Below are 10,632 nucleotides of genomic sequence, written 5' to 3'. Positions count from 1 at the left end.
TCCTTATTTCTGGCTGCTGATTATACAAGAAAAGCAAGATTCTTATCTTAGGTACACAGAACTAGTGCAGATGAAATGAATCTTACCCTTTTAGTTTGATTGTCTTGCTGCTGTGCTGCAATATTGGGTTATTTTTTCACTTATGATATATTACAGCCTTGTTTGCTATGAGTTAGAAATGATCAACACACGACAGCCTCTTCTAAAGTTAATTTTAAAGATGAAAAAAGCCTTTGCAGTTCAATTTCCTCATAATAAGAGGTGCCATTTGCTAGGCTGTTGCTTCTTATCCATTTACATATGTAACAATATACCCTGTCAATAATACCTTTCCTGAAAGGTATTTCCGGAAAGAATGAGTAAGCCACACAGTGGTGGAGGAAGCAACTTTAGACAGGTTATAATTACCTGAATAAAAATAGTGTTTATTCTCACAGCTGATATTAGGATAAGGTGGTCATGAGACTTTTTCTGACATTCAATTCACTCTGGTTTAGTTTTGCTCAGCAAACAGTCAAAGAATAAATATCTGACTTTAGTCAGCTCCATTCACAGCTGAACTCTTGATTGCTTAGAGGAGGGAAAAGAACTTGTAGCCCCAGATCAAATGTTACAGCTCCTAGAAAGTAACAATATTCTGAAATATATATTTTCCATTGAAATTATATTTTTTCCATCAAAATTCAGGAAAGCAAAATGTTTTCCTTATGGAAAACATCACCATAACCAAGCCCTATTCTTTTCTCAGTATTTTTTGCTAATTTCTTGGGTTGAATACCAACCAATTTTTGCAGTTTCCTGTCTTCATAGAATTTCGCAATTTAATTGTGTGAAAAAAATCTTTCAAATAAGTCAAAATACAACCAAAGACTTTTACAAAAAATTAAAAGATAGTTTGATTTCTACAGTTGCTGTTTGCTTTTGGAGCCTCCATCATTATGGAGACTAGTCTGTTGTTAGTAAGTGATCCAACTGCAACAATTTCTACCTTTTCATTCAAATTCATTCAAACAAAAAACACAGCAGTGTTGATCCCAATAATCACCTGTGAGGAGTCTCCACTAAGGCATCAAGCCACTGACCACAAGTCTTTGAGTTTGACCATCCAGTCAATTCCTTATCCACTCAATAGTTCATCCATAACATCCATGCCTCTCCTTTTGAGAGACAAGTATATCATGTAGGACAGTATCTAATACAGTACTCAGCAGCTTTCCAGCTTGTAAAGGATGATTATTCTGAAACACATGTTATAAATCTGATCCCTGTGGTCTCAAGAGGGCCTGAAAATACAAACATGAATGTCCAGAATGTCATAATCGTGCTGAACTCCTAAACACAGCACAAAAGAGAGATTTCTTATTTTTAATTATTTTTTTGCCATGCAAAGACTACCTCAGCCTGAATTACCTGCTCTTGAATAGTTTTTATGTGTGGACTTTGAAAGTATGAGGGAGAAATAGAAGACAAAGGAGGGAAATGGAGAGTTCAATGAGAAAATTTTGGTGCTGCCTGACACTTAAGGTTTGGGTGAAAAAAAAGTGCAATAGGGATGTGACACTAAAAACGTTATTTCTTCACGAAACACAATTGGAATCAAATTAGATATGCACATTTCACTGGGAATAGCTCACAAATAATTCTCCATGGCCATATGCACTTCATTCAGTCCGGAGTTAATTTTGCATTTTGTTATCCTCAGAGGATAGTTTAACTTTAGTTCTCTTCTAAGGATGTAATGAATAGCTAAGAGAGAGTGGCTGTGTGTATATGTGTGTGTGAAAGAGAAAATACTTGTTTCTTTCAAAAAATAGGGAAAATTAAAAGAGATGGTTTTCCTTCCAGCTTCTATTCAGGGACTATCTGTTAAGAATCTCTTGACTTAAGACAATTTACTTTAAATTCTGGATTAAACATATCCATGTGTCAAAACAGCAATTCCATGTGCTCAAAATGAAATTTTTCAACATACATAAATAACAATTTTTCTATAACAACTAATTGCTTTCCATTAGCTAAAGTGTTTCCACAGTTCAGTGCTACTAAATATACAACAGTAAAATCTGATTTGCCACAAATATGAAAATTACAGAAAATTTCGTAAACCAAGGCTTAACATTTGAAATGAGATGTGCTAGTTTAACTTACTTTGGGAGGCTCTATCATTATAGAGAAAGATGAAAATATCATACAAGAATAACTGCATGGTCTTGAGGACAGGAAGAATTGAAACCAAATTAATTTAACAGACTCAATTGCCATATTATTCTCTCCAAGGATAGTAAGAATCTTGCTTTTAGAACAAATTCTGATAGAGACGAAGATAATCTTGGGTACAGCTATTTTTTACCAATTATTATTATCAGTTTAATTTGGATAGTAGTAGGATCCTGGGGATACGGGGAAGTAGAAATGTCGTTTGTACAATGTACTACTGTGGCTTGATAAGAAATACCAGGAATGATTATGGGAACAAAATCAAATGGGAGAAAGCACAAAGAGGGACTGTTATATAGACCAGAGAATGGAGAATCCATTGAACTACTGTAGATGAAAGCAGCTGGGTGCTTTCAGCCTGGCAAAATGAAAGATGATAGAATATGACTGCAACAAATAAACATTTTAAGAGGGTAAACATTAGAAAGCTAGACAGGGTACTTAGAGAGAGACATGGCAGTAGAAGAGGAAATATGTATGTAATGGCTGGAAAGCAAATAAACAAAGGTTTAAAAAAATATTTTCAAAGAACAGAAGAAGAAGGGTCAGGAATTAACTTGGTAACATGATCACAGAATCAAAACAAAGGTAAAATGGTTGAGTTTTCAGTGTTGCCTGCAAAAAGCAAGTCTGGACTCTGTGTCTCAGGAGGTACCTTACTGCCAATGTCCTGAAACCTGTTGTAGCTTTTGGAAGTTTGAGATTTTGATAATTCAATTTTAAAAGGGAATATATGAGCTATATACAAAGCAACCACAGAAAACTGCATAGAAATGACAATAAAATTCTCAGTAACTGTTTGGTCCTGAAATAAACCAGCTGACTGAAATTTCCTGAGAGAAGAAATTTGAAATAGAAATTGAATTAGAAATAAGAGGATACTTCCAAAATCAGGAAACACCACGTAAGTCTGAAAGGCATAAAGAAAGAAGTGCTGCATATTACATGCATAACATTGAGAACTGAAAATAACTTTGAATTTAATTTACAAAAAATAATGAGTAAAATGGTTTTTATCTTCACTACTTTTTCCTTTTTCATACTGAAGGAAAGGTGTAAGAACGTAAGCAGAACAAGTCATTCTATTTGATTTTATTCTAATAACTTCTTCAGTTATGAAAAATCCAGGACCACTTTTTAGATGTGAAAGCAATTTTTATGGATATCTTTTAAAATGAATTAAAATAATCCCTAAACTGAATGAAAAAAGGATTTCCTGAAAATCTGTATAGAGATGCACAAAGGAAAAAGAAAAAAAAATAACCAAAACAAACACATGCTGAACAAATAAGTCTCAATTCAGTTTTGTCAGCTTTTGTGAAAACTGTTCCTTGGTTTCTGTTTAGTATTTGATGCTGTACAGAAGTTTCACATTTGGCACCTTGTTGCTTCTCTGCTTTTATCCTGCTGGCAAAAACAGGGTTTTTTTTACATATGGTAACTACTCATGGGACATTGGGCTAAAAAATAAAAATAAAACTGTTTGAAATTCTGATGCATATGCTAAGAAACACTTGATTGAGAAAAAGATGCAGATGAAATTTGGTTTCCAAATTTTCAGCCTTTTAAAATAAGCATCAAGCAGTCCTGGTCCCTAAAGGATTTTATTTTTCATGCATGAAAATTCAGCTTATGAGCAAAACATTTTGTAGGGTTCCAGTCACAGCTCATTGGGTGTTGTTCTTCATTTGTCTTCACCACTGGAAGCAACTGTCTAAAAAAGCTCTGCACTCTATTGACTTCATAAACATTTGAGCTTGAACACCAGTAGAGTGTCTTAGTTTCCACCTGTGATCTTTTCCTCTGGAGAGGACCTTTTGATTCCAAGGCTGTTCAGCATGTATGGAAGGCAACACTGAACAAACTGTGTAAAAGCAGCTGTTTCACACAGGGGATGGGTTTTTTCCCCCCTATCTGTTATAAACCAGTTCCTAACCTCTATGGGGCTAATGTGCTATGCTTGGTAGTTGTTTCTGGTGTGGTATGGAAGGCGAATTTTTTGCATGGGTGTGCCTGTCTGTGTGCGTTTATTTATCTAATTTTATATCTTTTCAGTGAAATAGAATAATGGAATTGTTTGGGTTGGGCTAGAAGGGATTTCAAAAGTTGTATAGTTTCAACCACCCTGCCACACTCAGGGACTTCTCCTTGCACCTTCCACCTTCCCCATCCAGCCTGTTTCCAGGATGGGGAATAGACTCCAAGACTCAGACAAGGTCCTCATCCTGAAATTTGGTGTCTGTCTGCCTATGATGTTTACTTTAAATAATCAGCCTGTCTCTCTGCTCAGTGCATGCTGTTTCACTTTCCCATATATCTTGCCAGCAAGAGGGAAATTGTATTTAGTTGATCTTCAAGTTCTCTTCCCACCCACACAATTCTATGATTCTCAGTTTCTGAGTGAATTAGATATAAGAATGAATAACTAATGATATCATTCTTCTTTTTAGGGCAACAGATACTGAGCAAGGCTCCTTGCTAGATTTCATCTCCTAAAGAAATATGGTATGTTGGACAAAGTTCCTTTTTATCATGAAAAATCTTTACACAGAGATTTTGAAGACATAACCACGTTGGGAATTGAATGTGGGGAGTCCCTGACAGGTAGTTGTGTTGAATGTGAATCTTCTCCCAGCTCTTTCTGACTGCCAAGTCAAAACTGGCTTACACATAGATGCAAAAGGCACAGATATCACGAACGTTTTTTCTATCTCTTTGTTAAGAATTACCACAATTAAAAGGAGAGACAGGCACTAATCTCTGCTCTGTGGTGACAGGACAGGCCCCAGGGAATGGCTGGAGCTGTGTAAGGGGACACCACACAGTTGTTTGGCTCAGATATTTGTAAAAGGTTCTTCTCCCAGAGGGTGTTTGGGCTCTAGAACAGGCTCTCCTGGGCACTGGTCACAGCATCAAGCCTGTTGAAGTTCCAGAAGTGTTTGGACAAGGCTCTCAGGAATGTGGTGTGATTGTTGGAGTGTTCTGTGCAGGGCCAGGAGTTGGATTCAATGATCCTGATGAGTCCATTCCAACTCAGCCTATTTTATGGTTGTGTGAAAGACTTACCCCATCTATACTTCTGAGGACTGGTTCAGTCAAAGACTCAAAAAATGTTTTTCATGAGGAAAAGAGATAGTAGTGTGTAGAATGCTTTCCTGGCCTGGGCTCAGTGGTTGATGCAAGCAAGCAGAGGGAGAAAAGGGTTTTGAGAGATAAGCATGGGAATAACTGAGAATGATTTCCTAATTGTGGTGTGTACAGGTACAGAAAAATAAAGAAACAGTGATAAGAGCTGCTGGCATTCCTCTAAGTGACGTTAACCAGTCTGGCTGCATAATAAAAGGTTTAGAGAAATTAGGACCTGAACAAAAGCCTGGCCCATATGTTTGTCTTTATCTTGTTCCTCCAAAGGGCAAGTATCCCCTGTTCAGAGAGAGGCATAAATAGTGACAGAAAACGACACACAGCGTGCAAGCTTGTTTACCAAGTAGAACAGCTTCTTTCCAGTTTTTGTTTTCATGGGAAAATATTATTGCATAATTGGGAAAAGAAGTTAACAAACTTCCATCACACTTTACCTTTGTTTAGAAACACAGATCCTCCAAGAACAATGTCTTTTATTTCACATTAAAGAAAACATTATTTTCTTGCTGTTTGAATCAGATCTGAATATTAATAGGATAATATTGGCTTGATAGTTTCTCAGCATCTTCTATCTGATGCTCTGCTAAAGGACCATAAAACTGAAATAACAGAAAACAAATTTCCCTCATGTACCAGTGTCTGAAATCAAAGAGATCTCTGCTATGTGTCTGTGCTCTTTGCACTGCTGCCAAGGCATTTCCAAGGCTAAGAATCTTTTCTCTCCCTCCAGAAATTAATGTGGGTACAGATGTGCTGGTACAGTTTTGTACAGAGACAAAAAGTGACCTAATGAATTACAAAAGTGCACCATGCAGAAAGAGTGAATTCCAGCGAGTTCAGCAAGATTCCTGCTGGCTTTGCTGGCAAGAGATCCCACTTCTGCAGAGGGTCTATTATGTCTTTACCAGGTACATCCACCTCCTAAGAACTGGGAGGTTCTGCTTTGAGAGTTGGCCTCAGCCACATTTCTTTCACATGGACTCTTTAGTGAATGGATAACAGTATTGATATTGGAAATTTCAGTCAGTAAAATGTCTTACCCTTATCTTAGTTGTACTTCAGTGATGTAATAAATCAATTATTTTAGTTTTCTGAAGGATAGGTGTGACAATTCTGGAGAAACACCTTTATCTCTCTCTTTAAAACCACATAGGCTTGTAAGTTTTCTTTCCCTTTGTAACACATGGCAGGCAGCAAAACCTTCAGCTGGAACTTGTAGTAAGTCCAAAAACAGATTGAAACTTAAGGATTCCAAATAAATGGCCTGATGGTCAAAAGAATGATCTCCTCAAAAACCATAATTCTACCATCTTAACTTGTGTTAAGAAACTGCATGTTAGGCTCTAGTTTCAGAAAATCTTAGTTAAGAGGATTAACTAGAATAGGAAAGATTAAATCTTCTTTCATTTCTGTCAACAAGTGTGATTAATTCATTAGTAAAGAAAATGCAGTAACTGAACTCTGTAGAAAAGCTATTCTTCCATAGCTCTTAGTAAAGGGAAAAAAAAAAAAAAGATTCTGTCAGAACCCTATATTTTTTTGTCTGGAAAAACTGATATGAAGCATTTTTGTTTTCCAACTTAGTTTACATACGGTAAGTATTGTTTTGCAAAAATATCTGGAGGTTATAGTTCAGAATGGTTCTTAAAATAACAATAATAAAACCAAAACCCAATATATTATTTATTATTATTGTGGCCTTTTTTATTTACACTCTAGTTCTGAAATCTGTGATATCAAACAGTTTAAGCTTTATGGAGGAATTTATATAAAATAAATATTCCTTCTGTAGTGCATATTTTCATATTTGCAACTCACTCTTGTCTAGAACCAAAAAAAAAACAAAAGGAGGAGTCTGTACAAATATTTGAAGATTTGAGTGGAGTTAATCAGTCATCAGCTACAGAAAAGAATTTTTCTCTTTTAATACATATTAAAATATCCATTGTATTCCCCCCTAATTATGATAACACAAATTAGAAGCAATTAATATAATCTCTCATTGGACTATTTTGCTGTATGGGTGAGATGATGGGGGAGAACACTAACTCAAATAATGGCATCTAAATGTAAAATTTCCAAGTTTTGAAATCTTAGAAAACTTCGTGTTGAAATTTATTGATCTGTGCAGCAGCTCTCTTCAGCAGGATGTTTTTATCCTCAAGAGAGTTTGGAGTCCAGCCTGCACTGGCAGTGCTCTCCTGTGTTTGATTCTGGGACTGTTTTTGCTCACTATCAGAGTATGGATCAATTGTGGAAGAGAGATGATATTTATGAACTGAAAAGACAGAGCCAAATATTCCTGTTCCCATGCTAAATAGCCAGTGAACTACACAACTCAAGCTGGTTGGAAGCCTCTGGAAAAGTTTTCAGTCAAAGTAAAAATTTTCAGGTATGTTAGTTGTTTTAGAGAAATACATTTTTATTAGAAAAAAAGCTCATATTTTGGTTTTCTTCCCATGCTTGTCATTTCCTTCCTTAAATATGAAGCAAGGGAAAAGAAAACAAGAAATAAAGATATATAGGAGAAAAAAAAAAAGCTATTTTAACGTTAAAAAAGGGCAAAATCAATAAAATGTATAAAAAAACTCATTAAAAAAAGTATTTAATGTAAAATGTTCATCAGTTGCAGTACTGCAGTAAAGATGTATTTCTGCATCAATTCCATCTTAAATGTGCATGGTTACATTCCATAACTTGTCCTGAACAGACAGTTAGTGTGTATAACTTCTGGAACAACCACCAACTCCTGGACTCTTAAACAAATCATCATTTTAAACTGCTATTTCAATTTTCTACGTATTTTCTGTCTTAAGCTCAGCTGAGCACTATCTGTTCCAGCTACAGAAGACAAAACCTCCATTTGCTAAAAGATCCATAAGGAAACTGTTATTCCAATAAACATTCTATTGTAAACCATTGCAGCAACAAGTTATTCTGTTAAAGATCCTGTCTTGAACTCTTTAATTTTCAGTCTTCAATTTTCAATTCCCTGAGGTTACAGGACTCTCCAGGCTTGCCCAATAGCTCCTTGAGACTGGACCAGCTGTGGTCCAGTGTTCTGTGGTCTGGGTTGAAGAAATGTATGAAATATTATTAGCATTATTTATGGTAAGCATCTACTTAGTTCTTTCCAGGATAACTCGTAATACATGGGACTCCATACTTTATATTATATTTTAATTTGCCTGTCTCAGGCTATTCTGGTTTAGTACAATATTCATCAGCCTTCTCTGTAAAGCACAACCCTTTGTGGTCTTTGGGGTTTGTGCAAAGCTTCTGACAGTAAGATGAATATTTCAAATGCCTCAGTGTGCTTTGGGTCAGTTTTCTATTCTTGAAATATTTCAGAATTCGCTCATTAGGAGGCATTGCATGTTACACAAGAACAAGGCATCCTGGGCATGACTGATGAAATTTTGTTAACAGATATTCCCTTATCTTTAAGAAAAGAAATGAGCAGCAAATATAGCTCTTCCTGGGCTTATACATTTGAGCTTTTATCTTTGTATTGTAGCACAGTCTCTCTAAAACCTAAAGTCTCAGACTGTTTTCTTGGGAGAAAGAATCCCCAGATACCCTTAAAAGATCATGAGTGCAGTAGGTGAATGTATCACTTAGATGTTCATCATCCAAAAATCTGTAATAATAATAATAATGCATATTTCAGGCTCTGAAGACAATTGGTGTCACAAATTTTCTCACCAAAAAAATTGAATGCACATTAACTTCTCTGGCTGTTATCCTCTTAGGCTATTTTTCATGTTCTTAAATTTAATTTCAATTATAAACAGACACATATGTATATATATATATTCTGTCATTCTCTATTTGCACCTATAGAACTTTCTACATTTTTAAGTTTTTTTTTAAATTAAGATGTCTTTTTTTCTTTTTCCTTTTTTTTTTTTTTGTCCGTATCCCAACTCCTTGCCAATTTATGTTTAATAGACTAGCAAGTTTTCTTCTTTAGTGGCATAAGTAGTTCTTTTCCATGAGGAAAAGAATGAAGAATATGGCATTAATTAAGGAAGCAAATGTATTATAAGAACACCAGATAGGTAGGAATAAATTAAATATATGTTCATAATTTATGAGAATTGTTAAAGAGATAATGATACAATATTGCATGTTCTATGTCATTATTTTCCATAAAGGCGCAGAAGAATAAAGCCAATTGATTTTAATTCTAATTCTTTTTATTGAATCGAGTCTGTTACTCATTCCATAAAGCAGAAAAGAACACTATAGCAAAGAGCAAGGAATTAGACAATATTTCAAAGGCACCTTTAAGTGAATAAACAGCCACAGGCAGGAGAATGGATAGTACCATCAAAGGCAGAGCAAAAGCTGTTCTTGAACATTTTTCAGGCTGAGAGCAACAAAATAATGGCCTAGGATTTACTTTTAATAAAACCCAGACTTTTTCTAAGAATACCAAAAATAAGTAAGGGTATAAACTATTGTGCATGAATTCATGAACACAGGTTGCAAGTGGATACAACATCAGAGGCAGCACAGAAGAAAATGGGGTGAGGAGGAAGTATAAATCCCAAACATACATACAGCAGCCTCTACATTATCAGGAAACCTTGCTAAGGATATCAAACAAATTAATTACAGACTCATGTAAATAATGACATTTCAGTAGAGATCTGCTTTGTACCAGATTCTGCTGCTTTTGAATCTGGAGACTGAGCCTAAATCTTTCTCTCCAGCACAGGGGAAAAGATTTCTACTCCGCAGTTCTGTGCAGAAGGGAGCACATAACCTTTGGGGCAGTGCACTGAGGCAGCTGTGTACAATAATCTGAAAGTACAGATAGGGAGGAACAGTCCCTTTCCTGGTTGTTCTGGTTTGTGCAGGTGAGGCCAGAATGTTAATAAACCCAGCCACAGAGTTCTGCCTGCATTAGTGCAGTGATCTGGAAATCCCTGATGTCTCTACCACCTACTGAGCCTTTGCATCACTACACAGGACTTCAACACACTTTGGATAATTTAGTGTTTCCTGGAAAAACGAGTCAAAATGAATCACATCTTAAAAGACTGTTCTCAGCTTCACATGGGATTATGTTCTCAGATGTTTTAGAAAAACAAAGCAAAACAAAACAAAAACTAAAATAAAAGCTAAGATGACATTACCAACCTCATGTTTCCAAAAGTATTTTTCACCTTGCCACGTTAATGAATTGTTTCCAATGATTTCCTACACATGCTCTTGAAAATGTGCATGGGGAAGTAGTGAGTAGCAGAGAAGAGAAACAAGGGC

Source organism: Erithacus rubecula, assembly GCF_903797595.1.
Source record: "Erithacus rubecula genome assembly, chromosome: Z".
Classification (NCBI taxonomy): domain Eukaryota; kingdom Metazoa; phylum Chordata; class Aves; order Passeriformes; family Muscicapidae; genus Erithacus; species Erithacus rubecula.
The sequence above is the reverse complement of the archived record's forward strand: the minus strand, read 5'-3'. Positions refer to the sequence as shown.